Source organism: Cucumis sativus, chromosome 4 (assembly GCF_000004075.3).
Source record: "Cucumis sativus cultivar 9930 chromosome 4, Cucumber_9930_V3, whole genome shotgun sequence".
NCBI classification, from domain to species: domain Eukaryota; kingdom Viridiplantae; phylum Streptophyta; class Magnoliopsida; order Cucurbitales; family Cucurbitaceae; genus Cucumis; species Cucumis sativus.
The window spans coordinates 12,259,347-12,283,064 of NC_026658.2; the positions used below are offsets into that span (position 1 = coordinate 12,259,347).

At 33.8% G+C, this 23,718-nt stretch overlaps 2 long non-coding RNA genes across 2 annotated transcripts; one reads left to right on the plus strand and one right to left on the minus strand.

Moving 5' to 3' along the window:
• Positions 1-519: 519 nt before the first annotated feature.
• On the minus strand, positions 520-1,270 carry LOC116403494. The gene is made up of 2 exons (XR_004216263.1): positions 1,023-1,270; positions 520-784 (listed from the first exon to the last, which is right to left on the minus strand). It is a non-coding gene; the product is annotated as an uncharacterized LOC116403494 (long non-coding RNA).
• Positions 1,271-12,102: 10,832 nt separating this feature from the next.
• LOC116403237 lies at positions 12,103-13,747 on the plus strand. The gene is made up of 2 exons (XR_004215888.1): positions 12,103-12,786; positions 13,565-13,747. It is a non-coding gene; the product is annotated as an uncharacterized LOC116403237 (long non-coding RNA).
• The last annotated feature ends 9,971 nt before the right edge of the window (positions 13,748-23,718 follow it).

Here is a 23,718-nt window from a genome sequence, read left to right on the forward strand (position 1 = left end):
CTAAAGAAAACCAAAATAAAAAAATATAAAGTTAGAAGCAATTTGAAGGACATTTCCCTATGGCAGTTTCGCGGAAAAAGATTAAACATAAAAGGGTGAGTATAAACATACCCAGTAAGGGACCCACTACTGATCCTGTTAGAAGAAAAATAAAATTGTTAACTTCCTATTGGAGGTGCCCTGCACTTTAAAAGTCTTGTGATCATGTAGGAATACACATAATCAGTCCAATGCCCTAAAGGACACAAATATTAGTCTAGTGCTCTGCAGAAAGCACATGTCAGTCTAGTGCTCTCGAAGAATGCACATGTCAGTCTATTGCTCTCGAAGAATGCACATGTCATTCTAGTGCTCTCGAAGAATGCACAAGGTGGTGATCCTGTAGGACACCTGCAAGGCACACTACCAATCGACAAAGCTAACAATTTTCCCTTAGTCCATTATAAACATTTAATCAATCCATTCCTAGTATAGTCAAACTACTCCATCATATCATCAATCCAACTTAACACACTTACGTTCAATCTATTCAATCTATCACAAAATCAGTTGATACTATAACAACACACCAGACAGTCAAGATATATATATATACATAACACCTTTCTCAGTTTACAAATACATTATCCATCGTATCTACTTCTATACCAGTAAGTTTACAAACACTAACTGTTGAGTTTCTACAGTAGATTCTTGAAGATGTGACTCTTGAACAGATGGATTCTCATGGATGATCACATGTTTGTTATTTTGATGGTCATCATTCTTGTCCAGATTGTGATGACTAGAATCATCACGAAGATCATCATACATGTTGTTAATATCATCAAACAATTGATTCTGATTCTAGTATAGAAAGAAAAAAGGATAATAAAAAAAATAGTTACAAAATGATCGTGTATCCTTAAGCAAACAATCGTGTAGAATATCTAAACGGTTGTTTTACCAAGGGTGATCGATATTTTAGATGGGATATGCGATCGTTCATATGTGATATGTGATCGTGTAAAGATATATCAAACCTTTGTTCTGTCAGAAGTCGTGCTAAGAAGAGTTGAAAGCTTGTAATAAGATCCATCAAAACTGAAAGATTTTACATCAACACGTTCCTGACACAGTAATGCAGTATCAATGAGCATCAAATTACGTGAGATACGTATTAGAAAATATCTAACTGCTCAGTTAATTTTTTATGGACATCAAATCACCTTTTTTCAAGCTTAAGGAAGGAAATGTCGGCACTATATATGTCAGAGTTGTGCATTGCAATGGAAGTGCCAAACGAGGTGATACATGTGTGTCTTTCTGGGATGTAAATGCCACTCCCCGACTAGGACCAACATAGTCTTAGGGAGAAAGCATGCTAGGAATTGGAGTTGTGTCCTCAATTTCTTCAAGGGACTTGAGCATTTCTTCTTACACTAGAATGTCTCCTGTTCAGAGAGTTTATAGGATTTCTCAAGGCCATTTTTGCATACTTAACAGCTCTTGACAACGGTAGAGAGTCTAACTCTACACTTTCAGGGGTTCCAACTCCACCACTCGCTGAGCCAAAGATAGAGACGAATCATTAATGATCCAGTAAGCAACATGAAACCTTGTAATTTTGGGGTCAACGGTAGTCCCTCCCATTACTAGCTCAACACTCAAACGGAGTCTCCTGTATAAAATATAAAATAATACAGACACAAATAGTGAATGAAATCTTGTGACGTAACAAACACAAATTTTAGGTATACTGCAATTTGACTAAATATTGAACAAGAAAACCCAAGGGAATACACAAAAATCCAACGTTTTTAGGGTCAATTTGGAAAATGGCAAAACTACTTTTTCTTTTCAATTTTAGCAAACAACATTTTTTGCGCGTGCATGGTATTTTATAAAATACCAAAATATTCACCTTCTCCAACTATAATTATTTTGTTTTTACGTTATAATTAATTTATGTTATGTATTTATCAACTTTTAATTAATTTTTACTTGAAATAGATACATCAACTCATATCATAACTTTTCTCTTAAAATCTCAGGACTCAATTAATTAATTCAACATTTTAATAACATTATTCAATCTTATTAATTTCAAAATAATCTAATTGAATTTGAATTTCAAAATAACCAAATTGAATTTCAAAATTCAAAATTATTATTTTTTAGAATTTGAGAATCTCAACGATAGATTTTATATTAAAATAACCTTATCTCAAAATAATTTTAATGACTTGAATATCAAGATAATTAAATTATTATTTTAAAATTGGAAGAAAAGCACAAAAAGCGCACAAGCCCACTCACGTACACACGCACGCGCGCGTATACGCACACACACGCACACGCACACGCACAAAAGTGCACACGTGGACACTCACACCCACGCACACGTAGACACACACACCCACGCACACGTGGACACGCGCATACGCACACACGTACGCACTCACGCACACGCACGCACACACGCACATATGCACAAAGATGTATAAATGAATTAAAATTAAAAAATAACTACAATAATTATGTTTAGAAAGACTTTTAAACCATGTTCATTTGACTTAATAACGTTAATTAAATTATAATTTCTATCAATATTTTTAAAAGTGTCATTAGTGTAATTATTTCAATATAATGCAGTCTTATCCAATTTTACGAACAAAAAACAAGTCGAATATGTACCAGTAGATGACACTCTTTGTCATAAGAGATATAGCAACGTTTTTATGGGTCATTTTGAAAAATGGCAAAACTACTTTTTCTTTTAAATTTTAGCAAATAGAATTTTTTACACGTGTCCATGATATTTTATAAAATACCAAAATATTCACCTTCTCAAACAGTAATTATTTCGTTTCTACGTTGTAATTAATTTATGTTATGCATTTATTAGCTTTTAATTATTTTTTACCTGAAAAAGATACATCCTTTTTTCTTAATATCTCGGGACTCAACTAATTGATTCAAGATTTTAATTTTATTCAATCTTACTAATTTCAAAATAACCTAATTAAATTTCAATTTAAAAATAAAAAAATTATTATTTTTCGAAATTTGAGAATCTCAACGATAGATTTTGTATCAAAAATAACTTTAATTGAATTTCAAAATTAAAAAATATTAACTTGTTCGCACACAAGCACACACAGACACGTGCACAACGCACGCACACGCACGCACACACACTCATCCACACACGCACACTCACACGCACATATGCACACACGCACAAAGATGTGTAAATTAATTAAAGTTAAAAAACAAATACATTAATTATGTTTAGAAAGAGTTTTAAACCATGTTCATTTGGCTTAATAACATTGATTAAATTATAATTTCTATCAATATTGGCTTAAAAGTGTCATTCGTGTAATTATTTCAATATAATGCGGTCTTATCCAATTTTACCAACAAAAAACAAATCGAATATGGATCAGTAGATCTACACTCTTTGTCATAAGAGACATAACAACGTTTTTAGGGGTCATTTTGAAAAATGACAAAACTACTTTTTCCTTTGAATTTTAGCAACTAGCATTTTTTGCACGTGCATGGTATTTTATAAAATACCAAAATATCAACATTCTTCAACTGTAATTATTTCGTCTCTACATTGTAATTAATTTATGTTATGCATTTCTCAGCTTTTAATTATCTTTTACTTGAAATAGATACATCAACTCATATCATAATATTTTTCTTAATATCTCGAGACTCAACTAATTAATTCAACATATTAATAACTTTATTCAATCATACTAATTTCAAAATAACCTAATTGAATTTGAATTTCAAAATAACAAAATTATTATTTTTTGGAATTTGAGAGTCTCAACGATAGATTTTGTATTAAAATAACCTTAATTGAATTTCAAAATTAAAAAATATCAACCTGTTCACTATCTTTATCTCAAAATAACATTAATGCCTTAAATATCAAGATAATTAAATTATTATTTTAAAATTGGAAGAAACTCAACATTAAAAAATATTAACTTGTTCGGACACAAGCATAGAAGCACTGCGCACACACGTACACATGCACACTTACACACACGCGTGCACACGCACACCTACACACAGACACCCACAGATGCACGAACCCACGCACACACACATGCACAAGCGCACGCACGCACACACACACCTATCCACACGCACACAAGCACATACACATGCACAAACGCACACACGTGTACGCACAAACCTTATCTCAAAATAGTTCCTATTTTTGCTGACAGTTTATTTTTTGCCATCGATAGAGGATCTTCCAATAGACCTACGTGACGGTGTGTGTTGACAGCTTAATTTGTTGGCAAAAGAAAAGTTGATTAGTTTTTGAAGATTTACTGACGATATTTGTCATCGACAAAGGGTAAATTTCTTGGAGTGCATGTACATCAAACATATCAAATTTGTTAAGTTTACCAATGAAGTATAACAAGTTTATTAGTGGTGTATCACGTGTATCAAACTTATAAGTGAAGTCTTTAAGTGTATCAAACTAATCAAGTGTATCAAGGTCTCAGGGGTATCAAGTGTATCAAGAAGAATCAAGTGTAACGAGAAGTATTATGTGGAACGAGAAGTATTATGTGTATGAAGATGTTTCAAGTGTGTATCAAAAAGTATCGAGTGTATCAATGAGTACCGAGTGCATGAATTGTATCTATCAAATGTATCAAGTGTATCAGTAAGAAGTATCAAGTGTATCAAGGGGTATTAGGTGTATCAGACGTGTATAAGGTGTATCAAATATACATCAATAACGAGGGCATTTGTGACATTTTACCTCTTGATGTGTGAGTTGGTCTTTGTTTTTGTCATTTTCTCAAATAATAAAGTATGTGTTCTATGGACTTAATTATTATAACTTATTTTGCCATTTTCGCAAGTGTCCCTTAATTGTAATACATGTATATGTGACATAATCTAATCAAACTAACTCATAAATGGACTTAATGTATCAAGAGGTATTAGGTGTATCAGACGTGTATAAGGTGTATCAAATGTACATCAATAACGAGGGCTTTGTGACATTTTACCTCTTGATGTGTGAGTTGGTCTTTGTTTTTGTCACTTTCTCAAATAATAAGGTATGTGTTCTATGGACTTAATTATTATAACTTATTTTGCCATTTTTGCAAGTGTCCCTTAATTGTAATACATGTATATGTGACATAATATAATCAAACTAACTCATAAATGGACTTAATCTATCTCATGGACCACGAATTCTTCAATTACTTGCAAATTTGGTGAGTTCCTTCAAATGGTGGGCGGAGAGCTTAATTTTGAGAGAGAGGAAAAGTCGTGAAGAGTATTTGCGAGAGAGGGGGAACGTCGCCAGAGAGCATTTGCGAGAGAGCTAAAGACACGACGATGTGGATGAAGTAAGGTTTTTTTCGGTCATTGTTCACAAGTGGGATGAAAGCTTCGAATTATTTGTTTTAAATCAAAAACGTATGATTGAAGGAAAACATTGATTTTTTATTAGGGTAATTTTTAATGACACATAATTTATGCCATTATTTACAATGCCAAAATTTTGTCAAGAAAACTCAATTTGTGTCACAAAAAATTTTGTATTTTTATTTTTAACGACACATTTTATTCCCTCATATCCCTTTTTCTTGATTTCAAGTGTCATTAAAACTTATATTTCTAAATAAATTTATTCGACGAAAGTGGCTAGATTGGTGGGTTTGACGGCGAAGGCTTGTTGTGGGAGCAACGACAACAGTGGTTGGAGTGTGGAATCGACGACGGCAAGTGGCAAAAAATTGGAGGGCAAGGGTTCTTCATAACGACTCGGTAGCCCACTTCGAATTTTTTTGAAATTTGAGGTTTTTTCATTTGAAAATTTTTTTAATGACAAAAAAATTGTCGTTAATTAATGACGCAAAAATTGTGTTGAAATAAATTAAATTGTGTCAATATGATTGTTTTAAGAAATAATCCATATTTTTATTTTCAACAACACAATGTACCTCATCCCACCTCTTTTTTCTTTTATTTTCAACGACACAATGTCTTGATTAAAATCCATTTTTCTAGTAGTGACTGAAAAAAAAACTGGACAAAATCATAATATCTTTGATAATTAAATCACCAGTTGGTTTGAACATATATAATCTTGGATCTATTCTATTATGATATGACCATGGTACATCATGAACATACATTGACTAAAAAACTTAAATTGATGAGTGAATGTAATAAATTTAATATTAATTATATGATCAATACTTTACACATGTATATTGGTATATCAGTCAATAACAGTAGTAAGACAAATTATAAAATATAAGGATAAAAGTCCTACACATGCATGTATGGTATACTCTCTTGATAGCAAAATGCATTTATGTCAACTCATGTTTGAATGCATTTATGTAGGAAATTCAATAAAATAATTAAGAAACCTTGCAATATGTGAGAGATATACGAACTTCAAACAAATTTTACAAGTTTCAGCAAAAATTTGAAACAACTTTTAAAGTTTAAGCAAAAAGTAACCGTAGGTAGGAAGGGGAGCAAAAGTGGGGTCTCGAATTAATTCTGAAAAATTAGTAGGCTTTCAAAATTTAGGTTCTAGAAGTAGAATTATTGCAGAAAAATAAATAATTGCATCATTCAAATTGAATCAAACATATCAGGATGTTATATTCTCCACAACGTATAATGGAGTATAAACATAAAGTTTCTATATACAAAGCTATGTATCTCTACCCTTGACTTCTCTTTCTCTCTTTCTACCTTTTTTATCCTTTCTTTCTCCCATTCACTCAATACACTTGCAAGAACCTTCATTTTTTTTGTATTTAAATTTTCTTGGCACCATCCTTTTTTTAATTATCAAGGCTTTGTTATTGTGTACCAGTATTGTGTCGTGCCTCCTTCACTTCTCATCATCATTTTCATGTCACATCTCTACCTTGTCAATTTTCGTTTTTCACTCAGCTTTCTTTCTTCTTTTGTCTTCACTACTTTCTTCGCTCCTTCTTCTCAAGCTCTAACTTTTGCTATTATCAACCAGTCTCAAATGACCATTGGAAAACCTATCGCCCACTGAGAGGCAGCCAATATAGTAATGCCTCTAATGATAAACTCCAATGAAATCAAAAGTTCTTCTTTAAGGTTTGGAAAAATATATTAGATAAACTCGGACGTGGTGAACGCGGTGAACGCAGACGTGGTGAACGCGGACGGATGGACGGTAAACACGGCAGAAGTTAGAGATCCTCAGAGAGAACTTTGCATTTTCGAATGCGGTAAAGACAAGTCTAGGGCTTCGAAGGATTCTTCTTTCTATCCAAACAGTCCAAAGTAAGCCAGTTATGGAGGGAGGAATACACATTAGAGAGCTCAGTTATGGATGGAGGAATACACAACTTTTTCTCATGGTCATTTTCCTCGTGGGCATTCTCTTCATGTTTCTTCTTATTCCGACTAAAATACAAGCACAAATTATTCTTTGCCTTCGTATAGGTTTGTTTGAAGAAGATTAAAAAAGTCCTTAATTTATCTCGACACTTCCAAAACCAGAATATAATACCCGTGCTACATAAATCCCTCTTTCCAAATAGTCGAACATGAACTATCCATGCATATCTTGGAATAAACAAGAGAAACCCTAACTAAACTCAAATAGAAAATACGCTGCAATCTAAAATATACTTAAAGAAACAAAAAGAAGTTTTAATGCTGTGGGTTTTTTACTGATCTTCTTCAACAACAAAATAACTCAACGCCACAGTTCAATTTTTCCTTCCACGAATTGGGTTTTTAAAGAGTTTTCACCGCGAATTTATCTTTTTTGGTTCGACAAGTAACAACATGTGAATCCCCAAATGCAAGGTTTTATTAAAAAATAAAAATATAATTTTTTTAAAAGTATTATAATACCTAATTTTTTTTTTATATATTTATAACCTAATTTTCTGTCATTGCATACTTGTAAGAAGTTAAGATAACGAATTATTTTCAATATAGAAAGGCTAATTGTAAGAAGTTGTTAATGAAGTGTCCAAATGCATTATGGTAATATTGGGTGCAGATTGTTTGGAAGTTTTATCCGTGTGCTGTGAAGCACCACAGAGTTGAAGCATATGAAACCAGTGTTTATCTGACAAAAAATAGTGTCATGATCATTGCCTTTCCATTCCATAAATTTATGGATAGCAGAAGAAAGAGAACTCTCAACACATGAATCACCATAAAGACACACATGACAACATTATTTTGGATGAAGTTCTAATATTGCAACCATGGAGGAAAAATCAGCAAATCTTAAATAGATGTAGTAGTCCAAATGATAAAAGTTTGTCTCAAGATAATATTTCAGTAACTGCAGATGCATTGTGCTGAACCTAACCTCTTGTGTTTCATGGTAATGAACAAGGACAATGTGTTCAAAGGTCCTGAACAAAAAGCAGAAGCAAGTCATAAATTATATAAGTAGAACACGATATACTGCCACTGTCTAATTTCATTTTTCTTTGCTTGTGGCATGATGGGGATAGACCCCACTGAAACAACTGGTAGCAAGCAATAACATACTTATCTAGGAGCCAATAACACCGGCGAACAAAGGTTGGGCTATCTAGTCCGTGGGCATAGTATACATGTATCCTTTCTACATTACCAACCTGCTGAAGAGAAAGAAAAGATTATCAAAGCACACATTTCCTTGGTTATTAAGGTTGTAAAAGAATGAAAATTACCATAAATCTAAACATAGTTAATATTAGACCATTGAACAACCTATAGATTCAAAAGGAAAGACTCAAACCACCAATAGACTGGTTAATCATTTAAAATGATCTCCAACAACATGATACGCAGTATATCGTGCTAGATCCATAATTACCACATGTGGACTTTATGGTAATTTCATTGATGATACGCAGCTAGTAGGCAAGATTATGAAATGAAGACGGTATGTGAGACGATTGAAAAGATCAAGATGATAAAATTATAGGGATTTGAATTTATATCTTTAGAACACCAGAGTCAAATGCTTAAGATGATTAACTGTGTTAAATTTAACTCTATAATATATAAATTATTAGCAAAAACAGTAGAAATTTCTTAAAATTTGTAGAGAGAACATATAAATTATATTATAGAGAAAGAGCATCTGAATTATATTCTACAGAAACACGAGCCCATAGCATATCTACTGAGTAGCAATGACAGTGAAAAAGGGAATAGTAAGTAACTAATCTCATAAACCCCTTTCTCACATCTAACCAAGTTCTTTCACAACATGCAAAAGCATCAAAATATTTAAGAAAACTTCCAATATTGCATTTGGAACTCATTGATTGACTTCAACGTTTAAGAGTCATAAAAGACACAGCTTACTTTCTCACCTGTCACCACTAAGCCTATGGCAACATCTTTTTATAAGATATTCAGCTAATCTTTAGATTGTTTACCGAATAATCGTCTATTGTTTTGTAATTGATCCCACCAAGCGCTTGTGCCACCTTGAAGTTTGAGAGCAACTAATCGAACCTTCTTGTGTTCGGGTATATTGGCATAGTCGAAAAAATTTTCTACGTTCTTGATCCAATCAAGAAACTTCTCCACGTCCATTTGACCATTGAAGGTAGGGAGATCCACTTTCATATGTATTTCTTGATCTTCTTGAAAGTATGGTCGAAGTCCAAGCCTTTGTTGAGGTTCTTGATGAATGTTCAGCAAGTTGTCTTTATCGGAAGAGTCATAATCGTTTAAGAAATTTCCAAGTACGTTGTTTCCATACAATCGATTATTGTGGATGTGAGTAGGTTGATTTCTTAGTAGTTCTTGGTTTACAACAGGGTTTATTGGTTTTTCTTGTCTTTCTTGTTTGCTGCAATTGGGTTTCTTGGGGCTGAATTGCTTCTTCTAAAGGTTGGACATGAAATTGGGTAAAAAGGTTTGTTAATTCTACTAACGATTGTTGTATATTCGACTGCCCTTTTCGAAGTTCTTCAATAGCTTGTTCTACCAACTGCAAGCGTTGGTTGAAGGAGGCTTCCGCGTCCATGGATAAGAGTGGTAGGATCCAAGTTTTTTTAAGGGAAGAGTGAGCTAGGATCACGCTCTGATACCAATTGATGCAGTAATTGCAAAGCTAGAAATCTTTATGTATAATGCCTCTTTTTTTTATGTCTTATTAATGAAAATGAGAAGCTTTTTCATAGGCTGGAGATTACAAGAGTTGTTAAACTAACTTGGGGTTGAGTTAGTTTAACTTGGAGTTGAGTTAGTTATAACTAACTCAAGATACAAAATTGGTAATTCAAATAACTAATCCTAAACTATAAAAATGGTACTTCAAACCCCTCCTCTAGGATAAAACTCAAGAAACATCAAGAAGGGAGATGTTCTACATCAAAGTGTAGAGAACGATTCAAAATCCTTGGTGAAAGGAATGAATGTTAACTAATGTGTGTTTATGTGAAATTGTTATGTTATGAGTATGTTAAGGATAAAGAAAGGTTTATGCGAGATAAAATTATTTGATGTTGTTTATGCGAAATGATGTTTATGAAAAGGTATTGCGAACGGGTCTTTGTTTATGAAAAGGTATTATGAAAATTATTTTCCTATTAACTCATATTCTCTTTTTTTATCAAGTCCTTGCTAGAGAAAGTGGACTTTGAGTTGTTGGACTTTAGTATTGCATGGACATACAATTTTGAATGAAAAATCCTTATAAATGGGGCCTTTGAACTCATTTGATGGGTTGGCTATTATATTTGGGCTTTCACACCAAATGGAATTTCTTTTTCTTATTTACTTAAAAAAAAAAGAAAATTTACCACGCCCATTTTTTTTCATCTATTTCTCTCGTCCGGTTCTTTCATCCAACGGGTCCCACAACTCGATTATGAGTCTAGAGGATACTAAGTCAAACTTAGTGGTTGTTCGAATAAAACGCAGCTTCAAATGTAAGTATTCTAAAAACCTTATTTTTTGGTTTAATCTCGTTAACTAAGCCCAATTAGGGTAGAATTTCGATTCTTTTTCTGTTGTGCATGTCTTAGTTCTATCAGTAACTCCTTTCAGGGTGATAGCTCTCATCAGCAGACTTTCCATTGCTGGTTTCTTCCTTAGTCATCATTGTATTGTTGTTTTCCACAATAGATAGGGTGAGTTGCAGTTTTACATGAAATGCACTGCTCAACCCACACTCTTTTCTCACTAGTTCCTTATTCTCAATCTTCAACGCAAATTTCATCATCTGGGCCAACCCAATCGGTTCCACGGTTTCCACTTCCATTTTTATTCATGGGCTAAGCCCAATCATCAAAGTCTCCTCTAACACTACCGTTTGAAGAAATGCTACCAGAGCTAAATATCGATCAAATCGGTTGCGGTATTCTTCTACATTCATTTTCTGTTTGATTGAGAAAAATCTTCCAACCAAAGTTCCTTCTCGAATTGATCGAAACTGTACAAGCATTCGTTCTTTCAGGTCAGCCCAATTCTTAAAAACTTCCAACTCTTCTTGTGCTTGGTACCAATCCAATGCCAGATCATCAAAACTAATAACGCCTGTGGTTAATTTCTCTGAATCGGTAAGATCATGTATCTTAAAGAAGCGATAGGCTCTAAATGTGAGACCCATTTCTAATTTGAGTAATGAAGTAAAATTTGGCTAGGTATTAAGAATTTGGCGTTTGAATAAATCAACGAAAAGGATTAAGCGATAAAAAAATTTATGGTTAAGTATACGTTATTGCGATTCAGGGTAGTTCGCGAAGGAAGTTGTGCGACCCATTTCTAATTTGAGTAAGGAAGTAAAATTCGACTAAGAATTAAGAAGTTGGTGTTCAAATAAATCAATGGAAAGATTAAGTGATAAGATCTTTTACGGTTAAGTATACTTTTTTGCGATAAGTGGGTAGTTCGCGAAAGAAGTTGTGCGATAATGTAACACCCCGAACTCTAAGGTAATTAATTTAATCGAACCATTCGATATTTTTACTCTTAATTTTTGTTCGACGTCATTTTTTTTTTGTCTTAAAAAAAAGTGTTGGAAAAGTCTTTCATAATAATATATTATTATTATTATTATTATTAATTAGCATAAAAAAAAGGAAAAGAAAAATTAAAATATCTTTTTCCTCTCTCCCCTCTCTCACGCGTGCGACACCCCTCTCTCCATCTTTTTCTTCTTCTCTTTCCTGTACCCTAACCCAGCCGACCATCATCTTCTCCCCTTCCCTTGCCGTTCAGATCCATGGCCTCCGCCCACCGCCGCGTGACCCTCTGCCCAGCCCCGCCGCGTGACCTCTGTCTCCGTCGAAGCCAAGTCCAGCCGTCGTCCATTCCTTTCCTCTCTTCTTCTCCATTCGTGAAGCCCAGTCGCCGCGTCAGATCGTTGATCGATTTTGAGGCAGCGCGCACGCCTCCTTCTAGCCGCGCGTTTCCTCTTCTTCCAGCAACATGTTTTTTCTTCTAACCGCGATTCACAAACCGATGGTTTTTGTTTAGAATCGATTGCCGCTGCCCCTATTTTTACTGAGATCCGTCGAAGTATTGTTGGTAAGATTGAAGTTATGAAATTGTAGTCGTTTTCAAAACAATTTAAGTATGGGTTGTGATGTTTTCAAGGTGTTCAAACGTTACGGATGGGTTAATTGACTAATTTGATAAATTATTCTTGAAGGTGTGAAAGGTAACCTTGGATCACTTAAATTCACAACCAATTTGTGAATTTTGATTTCGTTTGCCCTTATTTGGATTGTTTCGTGGACGATAGTTGATTAAGGGAGCTTCCCTAACTTTGAGGTAAGGGACTTTCTACTGGACTCACCTAAAGTTTTTGAGTTGTGTTGGACTGTATGGATGATGATTAAGATGTACACGTTTGGTTGCAGACTAAATGTTTAGTGTATGTTGTATTTGACTGGAAACATATATATAAATACATTGATGTGTGAATTGATGTGGATTGCCGAAAGTATACATGTGAATGACTGAAATTATGCTTATGTGTACATGATGATATTAATAGATTGTTGTATAAAGATTTGGATGTGAACTAGTGAATTTGTTTCGGTTGAATGTGATTATACTGAACTGTGGTTTGCGCTGGTAAAAATGAGGGGTGTTGTGACTTTGTTGTTTACTTGACAGATGTATTAAAATGTTATCAACGACCTTCGAACTTAAGTGAGATAGGTTGACTGTTAGAATGTTGAGTGAAAAACTTTATATTTTGAAGTAACTGAAAGATGTCATAAATTACCGTAAAGATGGTTAGAATGGATTGAGGGGAAAAATTGTTAGTTTTATTGGGATGTATGCCTTGTAGGTGTCCTACGGGATCACCAATTTTTATGCGACCTTCGGGAGCATTAGACTGATATGTGTTTCTGCAGAACACTAGACTGAAATGTACGTCCCTCGGGCGTTAGACTGAAATGTGCATCCTACGGGATCACAAGACTGCGACTGTACAGGGTGTCCCAATAGAATGTTAACAATTTATTTTCCCCTGACGGACCAGTAGAGGGTCTCTTACTGGGTATTTTTATACTCACCCTCCTTATGTTTAATTTTTCAGGCAAAGGTAATAAAGGCAGCAAACCGGCGAGGGGCAGGAAGGAAGCGTGACCGCCACAGGGGACACTTTAAAATTTTGCTTCCGCTTAGTGATTTATAGTATTATTTGTATTCGAACGTGAGACTGTTTAGAAAATTTTGAAGTTTTAAAGTATTCAAAGATTTGAAACTTTTTAGTTTTAAATTTTCATGTGAATTTTAGTAATTTAAAACTGGGCCCAAACAAACAAAATAAATTTTGTTCTTTTGAGGTTTTAAATTTTAATTAACCAAGGTCTTTTGTCAAAAGTTAATGACCTCGACTTAGGTAAAAAGTTGGGTCGTTACAGATAAGAAGCGAAAAAGTCTTTGCGTAAGTTAAGAAATGAAAGTTTTGAGTGTTAGACTAGGAGTTTTGGGTGGTCTTCGCGAGAAGAACCAAGTGTTTCGTGGAGAAGAAGTCTACGAGGAAGCCTTGGAGTTTAAGTTCGTGATAAGAGTTTTATGCGAGTAAAAGTTGGTTAGTTCAGGTGGAACGTTTCTTATAATAAAAATATAATCAAGCGATAAGGTTATTCACGAGAAATGTTAAGTGGTTGAATTTATTCACGGTTTGGGTTAGGCGGGGAGCAAGGTTTGTAAAGAAAATGTCAAATCTGATTTGACATGGGTTAACATGTAAGATTAAGGATTTGAGCATGACTAAGTTAGTATAAGGATCTATAAAATAGGAGAATTTAGGTAACTAAGGAGGGGATGACGAGAGTTTTGTTGAAATGTTAAAGTGTTGTTGGTTTAGCCACGCGAAAAGATGGTTGTGAGAAGGACTTCTTTAGTGAAGTTTGGTGAGTGCTTTTCAGTCAAAAGAATTTATGTTAAGAAACTTTATTACGATTTCTCTTTACTGATTTGAAAGAAGAATTCAGATGAGAATGTTTCAGAAAGATTTCTACGAAAAGTTATGTTTTCAAGCATTATTTATAATATTAAAGCTTGATTTGATGACTATGATTTCAATACTATGTTTCTTTGAGATGATGCTAACTTTTGTGTGCACATAAAGAGTGAAGGCCACCATGGAGTGTACGAACTACATGGTAATAAGAAGCTGACTTATGCATTGAAATGAGCGTATAAAGCTTAGCGGTATAGCAACAAAGACGAATTTGTATGTTCTCAGATGTTGATACAGTAGTCTAAACGCGAGGTAATGAGACCAAGCGTAGAGAACGATTCGGGATCCTTGACAAAATGAAATGATTTTTTAAGCATAAAGAAAGGTTTATTCGAAATGAAATAATTTTTCGGTATATTTAAATGATTTGATATTATTTTTTACAAAATGATTATGAAAAGGTATTGTGAAAGGTTTTCATAAAACCTTAAAGGATTTAAAAAAAAGTGGACCATTCAACTTAATTCCCATCCACTATCCTCTTGTCCAACATGAAACTTTATCTTAGTAAAACTTCTTGATCCACTATTTTACAAAAATATTCAAAACAATACCATACTACACCAAATGTGATATTTTGGTAACACTTAAAATGGTCAGAAATACCATTTTCCTGACTTTTTTTCATCGACCATTAAAGAAAAAGTATAGATGATGTTTCACAAAAACTTCCAAACCATTGTGTTAGTTATCGTTTTGGATGAGGGTTGGGGTAGAGCATCAATACTCAAACGTTGTTAAGAATTAAGACCTAAGACTTGAAAACGAAATCGCCTGCCTGGTTGACAACAACAACATCCCACTAGAGTGCACAATGATGATTTATTGCATTAAGAAGAAGATGGCAGTTAACCTTAGCGCCATAATCAGAACCTCAATCCTCCCTTTGATGAAAGCACCTAAAGGTGTCATGCCTTTCCCCTCTACCACATTGAAGCTCTTTGTCTAACACTACAAGAAATGAGGACTCTCTCGATGCATAAAATCATTGGGAGATATATAAAAAGCGTCAGAAAAGGCTTTTCTGACGCACTAATATACGTCGGAACACAAGTGAGGAAAAATGTATCGGGAGAGGAACTCCCGATGCACAATGTTGTGCGTTGAGGGTTTCTAGACATCTTCCGACGTTGTATGAACGTCGAAGATGTTGTCAATATAGCATCGAGAGATGTCTAGGAACCATGCGTCGGGAGATCCTTTTTTTTTAAAAAAAATAACTTCATTTAATTCCTAAATTCAAATTGAAAATTTTAAATTCAAACTCAACTTCAACACTTCAACCTCAACTTCAACACTTCAATCTCAACTTCAACACTTCAAATTCAAATTTCTAAAACCTACAACTAATTCAAAATTCTAACAACACTTGAAATTAAATTTCATTACTAAAACTTACAACTAATTCAAAATCTAAATACTAAAACTAATTTGAAATCTAAAATCTAACACCTAAAACAAATTTGAAATCTAAATACTAAAACTAATTAACTAAAACAAAACAATAACTAAACTAAACCACTTACCGATGGCGACGACGACGGACGACAACAGGGACGACAATGGTGATGACAATGCCCTCTTCTTCTCAATCTTCCTCTCGGTCTCCCTCTCCCTCTCTCATTTTCTTTCTCTTTATGTTTCCTTTATGTAAAGAATGGAGTTAAAAAAGACAGAGAACTCCTGACGCACGACGAAAACGTCGGGAATAGCACCCTATTCATGACCTGATTTGTTAAACGTCAGAAATCCCTAAACATATTCCCACGCGATTAATGATACGTCGGGAATCCCTAAATCTATTCTCAACGTTGCTGCCACCACGTAAGAGGAAGGCGTTACATACAATTAATGATCTGCCCTTCCTCCGACGGTTCCTAAGCTTTTAGCTTTTCTGCAATCACCCCTTATGCATGTTCTCAGGCGAATCTCAACCAAACCATAACACTCCATCAAAATAAAGAAGAAGAGAGACACCTCAAAACCTTAAATAAAGTTAAGGGAGAAGAATGGAATGACAGAGAAGAAGAAGAGGCTTCTCCGCTGCCACCACTACTCAAGAGGAGAAATGTCCACGATGACGCGTCTAACTCGTATAAAAAGGAAAAAAGTCGAAAGCTAGACGTGGCCATCGACCCTAAACCTCTTGCAATCTGACCCCTAACTCTCTCATTGCCTCCTCCAAAATCCAAATCCTTCAATTCCAGTCCTCATCCAAAAATTGAAACTCCCCCTCATCAATCTTACCCAAGTCCTCTCGCATGTCTATTATCCTCTCACCAAATCCCCATCATTATAACAACATCCTTCACCTCACGACCTGACCGAACAAGCCCTTACCCGATCAAAAGGGCATTGTTAGCGAAGAAGAATTCCTTAGGGTTGAGGAGGAAGACCTGCATCACATTCCTCTCCCTCCGCACACTACTATACGTAATTCCAAGGAGGAAGACTTACATCTCGCGTGTAAACACCGATACCCAATAATCCTTAATTCATCTAAAGAACTCAATAGGACATTAGGGGTTGATGTTAGGAGAAAGATGGTTTAAGTTGGATAGTTTAGTTGAAGTGTTATGGAAGATGTGTTAATATTTTTAAGATGATAAAAGAAAAGTGTCATCGTAACAAAGAAAGGCCTAAAGGGTGTTCGAAAATTGGCTAAGTGTTGGCTAGGGCATGTTGCATACTCTAGGCGGCCAAAAGTGTCAAGCGAACCTCTAAAGAGACATGTTGGGTGGCCAAAGGTTGAGATGTGGTATGGCCGAAAGGTGTCAAGACAACCTCTATAAGACAAGGCTATATGACCAAGGGTATGCGCTAGGCAAGGAAGCTAAGCATCTAGGAAATGTCAAGAAACTCTAAAGAAGTTAGAACGTGGATAAGGAATGTCATGCAACAAAGAGGTGGGCTATGTGGACATAGGTCATGCGGCCAATGGGGCAATTCAACCAAATGCTAGTCAAGATGGCATGGTTTGTTGAAGGCATTGAGGGATGTTTGGGAGATTAGGCGAGAAAAAAAAGTCTTAGGCATTCTTGGCAGTAAGAATTTACTAAAGAACCCTCATAGAAAAAGGGATATGCGTCCAAGGATGAGGTAAGATGTGCGGTAGAGTACAAGTGGACAACATACAAGATACCTAAGTTTTGCCAAATAAGTGTCTTGCATGAGTTGGAAAGTGGCAAGTATGGGCGTAAGAGGTGAGAAAAAAAGGTTCAACCAAAGAGCATGCAAGGATCACTATATGTACAACTTTGGACGAATTATGTTAACAATCAACTTGTGTTAATTGGGTAACTCTACTTCGAAAATCTCCTAAATTGAGTGTAGTATCAAGAGAAAGGCTACCAAGAAGAAAGGCATTGAAGTGAAGAAAGACTCAAAGGTCATTTTCAAAAAAAAAAAAAAAAAAAACTTGAACAATGTAGAGTATTTTGAGCTACATAACTCAATACTTGGAATTTGTTAGTGACACTTTGTGGTAAGCTAGTGAAGACATTCTAAGTAAGTTTGTAGAAGGAATCTTATTGATTTAAGCTTCAAAGTCGAGTTAAGTTTCTGTAGAAAAATCATATTTCTAGACAAGGCCATGGGTGGGTTGATTGCCAGATGACAAGGTGAGATGAGCGTGTGTTTTGAGCGAAAGAGGTTATTTAGGCTTGGGACATGCAAGAAGCATGTCCTGGCATGATCAAGCAGCCTGAGCCACGCGTCATTACACACTCTATTATGAAAGTTGAGTATATTGCTACTTGTGAAGCAGCAAAAGAAGCAGTTTTGGTGAGGAAGTTCTTGCATAATTTGGAAGTTGTTCCAAACATGAACATGCCCCATCACTTTATATTGTGATAATAGTGGGGCATATTACTAATCCATTTACAAAGACTCTCATGGCTAAAGTGTTCGAGGGTCTTCTAGAAAGTCTAGATCTGCGAGTTATGTACATTAGGTAATCTAGGAAAAGTGGCAGATGTGTAATGGGTATGAGGATGCCCTAGTTTATTGTATTTGTATATACACATTTTATGTAATACACTTGTACATTTTACCATTTTCAATGTTAGAGGATTACTTTATTATGAACATCCCAAAGAGACGAGAGTTTTAGTCCAAGTGGGAGTTTGTTGGAATTTATGTCCTAAAACTCGTAGATTGTAAATATAATCCATTGACCATTGTTAATAAAGTGTTATTATTGTAATAATTGTTATTGATTATATTATTAGTTTTGTCTTAATAACTCAAATCCAATAAACTAACATCCTAAACTGTTTAATAAGTATTGAATAGTATGTAGAGACATACAGGGATCAATGTTCGAGATCAGCTTAAAGGGTCTATAGTATACGGATAAGACTGGGTACCTTTATCCTGGTAACATTATGAATACGACTCACTTTGTATTTGATACAAATACAATGATCCAATGTGTTCATGTAGTTGACATGCGAGTGAAGGTATCCTATGCAATGAGATTGCAATAGACTAGACTGTGAAATAGTAACCACGTGTTACTACATTAACTAGTTAGGTTTCTATTTCACTAGGATGACCTAGATAACTTAGTCTTAATCTTGAGTGTATTATGAACTCAATGATCTTGGATGAATTTGACTTCAAATACAAACTTGGATTCCACAACCTAAACCAAAATAAAATAATATATCATGTTAAGATGGATTCACATAGCAACATTTTATCAAATGGTTGCAATGTTTCAAATAAGCAACAATTAAAATTCACATATCGATTTGGCATCTATAAATATACAAACTAAAAAGTACCTAAATGTCAATTATTTACCCAATAAGGCTAACTAAGTAACCAACGTCTAATATGTTTTGCAATGAAAAAGGTTGCCATATTGTTAATTTGGCCATATTGTGAAGGCAACCTCTTAGATGTGTTTGTGAGAAAGGAAAGAAATACCAAAATAAGTATGGACTAAGATAGTATCAAATAAAGTTAAAGTTGAATTTTAAAGCTCTATTTTTTTCAAGATAGAGAAATTTCAGCTAAAGAGGAAAACACTAAGGACAACCAAGCAAAAAAGTCTAACAAATATCAAAAGAGAACATGCAGGAAAGAAAGAATGTAAATAAGGTTTTATCCGCACCAAGCAAAAAAGTCTAACAAGTATCAAAAGCTTCATAAGTTGTACTAGAATTCAAAGCTCTAAACTCTAAAGAATGTAAATTTCTTTGAAGAAATTTGTGTATAAAGGTCACACAGTTGAAAATTCAATACCTTTTCAAGAATGTTGTTGAGAAGATTATTGTGATGAATCTTTGAATCCAAATTATGGAGACAAGATAAATAAATGAGTTCTGATTCTAACTGACTGAATGAGAGTTTAGAAAATAAGAACATTGGAGTTGAATTATCAGCATTTATTTTAATCAAACTTACGATAGCAAACCAAATTATAGAGAAAGATCAAATGCTAGGATAAAGGAATAATCTTACATTTGGTGAGTTCCCAAATGTTGTGGTAGTCAGAGAGTTATTCCACTCGAATTGTCTTAGACAAGAGGCTTCCATTCAGCAAGTACTGGTGAGAATTAAAGTGGAATGACAAACTTAAAAACACGTAATCTTTAACAAACTTTTCCGACTTTTTGCAATTATTTTTTAACACAAGATATCAAAACACACTTAAAAACCATAACAACCAATTACCATAAAACGGTGTCCAATAACAATAATTGGGTCAACCCAAACATCATCAAATTCTTGGGAAAGGTTGTGGACTAGACCTTCACCATCTTGCCCCTAAAACAAGTTAAAGCTTAAGGAAAGAACACAGTAGAAACAAAAATCATAAACTCATCAGTTAGATAGTATTGGTGGTCAAAACCTCAAGGTCTCACTTCTTCCATTTTATATTACCAAATTTGAAAATGATTTTTAATATATGATCATTACTTGAAACATGTTGGTGTACAAGTGTGAATGAAACTAAATCAAGTTTGTGTTTTATGTTATTGTTTTTGACAGTATATTTATGTGCTATGCAATCCATGAGAGTATATTTATGTGCTATGCAATCTAGAAGGGGGAATGCAACTATACCCAATTCATAATTGTATTTGGAACACTAATGATTTTAGCACAAATTCCATCTTTCCATTCTCTAAGACATATAAACCTTATCTCCCTGACTCTATACCTTGGCTATAGTGCTCTTGCAACATATTAAAATTCTCGTAAATAAAAATTCATACACAATTTAAATTAAATTAAACATCAAGACCCATGACGAAGATGAATCTCTGTTCATTTTTCTTTTTATTAACAAACAAAAGTTTTTAGGTCCACTTCTTTCAACAACCTCCTCAAGGATCCTTAATTATCTCTTTCCAAGTTCATAACCACTCTAGTCATGCAAAGATTAAGGTTCATGGCCAATCAACAATTAATCTGTGATTAAGATATTATGAACGTTATTCACATAAAAACATGAAAAGATAAGAGCAAATAATCAGATGCATTACAAAGAATAATTCATAAACTTTGTCTACATCTATCCCTAGGATTAAGAGTTTAGCTCCCCATACTTCACAATCTAAAACACAAAACTCAATACAATACCCATAACAAAAATTCAAGGAGAAGAAAAAGAAAACGAAGAAGAAAAGCTAGTGATTCGTATTATTATAATACTGTGTATAACAGTATGTGTTTTTTAATATTCTCTGTTTCCAGCTCCAGTGTACCAAAATATTATCACAAACTCCACAATCCTTCTCTTTCCAATCCCTAAACTAACCAATGAATCATATTTGCACGCTTGGTAGCCTTGTTCAAAATATTATATATTACAATTATAATAACTTATATCCCCCCTTTTCAAGCCTAAAATGCAAAACCTTTCTTCCATTCTCTAAGGCACATTTCCTCTTCTTTAATTTTGCATTCCAATTTTAAATAACAAATTACAAATTTTAATCACAAAGGAAAAAAGGAAAATTATTACCTTTAGAAAGGGAAGAAAATGAATGAGTAACCATGAAGGATTTGGAAACGAATAGAGGTTTAGCGAAAGTGGAATGCGACAGAAGGACGGTGAACGTGTTTACTCATTTTCAAACAGAGAATGTGTTTACACATTTCGAACGGTGAACAGACAGACGCAAATCAACGAAGGTGAAGGGAACGCAAAGCAGACGAACGGTGACGGACGATGAACGCAAATGAATTAAGGTGAACGCTGATGAACGCAAAGGGAAGTCTTTTTCGGCGATGAACGCAGATGAATGCACAAATGAACGCGAAGGGAAGGTTAGGTGAACGACGCTTTTGATTTCGGGTGGAGAAGGGACAAAGTCGCGGCGAATTAGGTTTAATTAAGAAAATGGGAAGTGATCTAATTGAAACGTTGCGTTTTGTAAAAGAATATTCACACAATAATTTTTTAGAAATTTCTTGATGTTTTTAAAGACTCAAAAACAAATTAAAATTTCTTGAAGTTTTTAAAAACATCAATGATTTTTTAGAATTATCTTGACGTTTTAAAAACGTCAAGAATTTTTTATAAATTTCTTGATGTTTTTAAAAATGTCAAGAACTTTTTAGAATTATCTCAACATTTTAAAAACGTTAAGAATTTTTTATAAATTTCTTGACGTTTTTAAAACGTCGAGGAAAACTATATATTATTGACGTTTAAAAAACGTCAAGAATGTTGAATTCATAAACATTCTTGACGTTTTTTAAACGTCAAGAAAAAATACATCTTACTTGACGTTTAATAAACGTCAAGAAAGTTGAAAATTGGCCTTTCATAAAAATTCTTGAGGTTTTTTTATTTAAAAACGTCAAGAAAGGAAAACTACAACCGTCAAGAGAGCCTATTTTTGTAGTAGTGATTTTGGGGACAAGACTGAGTGGGGAGTTGGGATTATAATTAAACAAAATAGAATTCACTCATTTCCTACTTTAGGGTAAGTAGATGAATGTTAGCTTAAATGGTGGCTCCAAAACTTGGACAAAGGGTTCGTACCCTCTCTATGACATGAGAGGGGTTTTTGTTTATTAGTAGGACCATAAACAAGTTGTTCATTAGAGGAGCACTGGTTTTTAAGGATTAGAGGTAACATAGGGGTAAAGGTAAATTGATCCAACTGGTGTTACAAACACTCGTGAAGGACTAACTTACTATTATTGGTCTATATCCGTGGACACAGACATATATTTTTAGTGAGAAGAGTTCAGTTGTGAGTCTTTAATGGAGTGTACACACAGCTAACGAATATTGATTAATGTGGTTAATGAGTTTAGCCAATTAATCTTAGATCGTTGTAGCTTTTGATATGTAGATCCATTAGGTCCCTTTCCTAGCTCGTAAAGGGTAATGAGATTTATTTATATTGGTTGTAATTTAAAATGTTTAAATTTAACTTGGGAATTAGTATAATGTATAGTGATACATTATAATATAAAGTTTATCAAACTTTACTATATAAATTTAACTTTGGGGATGATTCAAAATTAATTTATGAGAGATAAAATATTTGAATGAGTTCAAATATTAATTTAATGTGAATTGGATTCATATTAAAATTATTGAGAGAAACTTATTTTGAATATGATTCAAATTTAATTTAAGTTAAATATAAGATAAATAATTTAGTGTTATTAGTTAATTGGAGAATTAATTAATAGTTTAGTTTAATATTATTTAATTAAATTCGATTTCATTAATTATTAACTAATTGATTAATGTTTAATTAATCAGTAGATTTGAAATATATCTATTAATTTAATTATTTTAAATTAATAGAATCTCATGGTTCTCTTCTACTTCATTTTCTATTCCTAGAAGGAAAGAGAGTTATAATATCTAGAAGAAAACAATTTTCTTAAAAAAATGAATTAATAAAAAAAAAAAAAATAAGGCTAACGCTATTGCTCTTTGCAAAAAGAAAAGAGTTTCTGTCAAATATCTCTAAACTTTTTCCCATCCCAATTGGTTCCACAAACCAATCTCATCCAGAGGTACTCTTTGCAATTTAAGCTCTCTTTGCAATGGACAATCTTCAAAGTTTTTTTTAACGATGTTTCCAATGCTTTCCTTTCTCTCTCATGTTTAATAAAACCAATTTCTCGTAAAACCTGTAGGGAGGCTACATCGTATCGAATTTCATACAACTGACGTGTTCATCGAGTTACAACAAGTGCCGCACAATTGTCTGTTCTGTGTTTGGAAAGTTGTGATT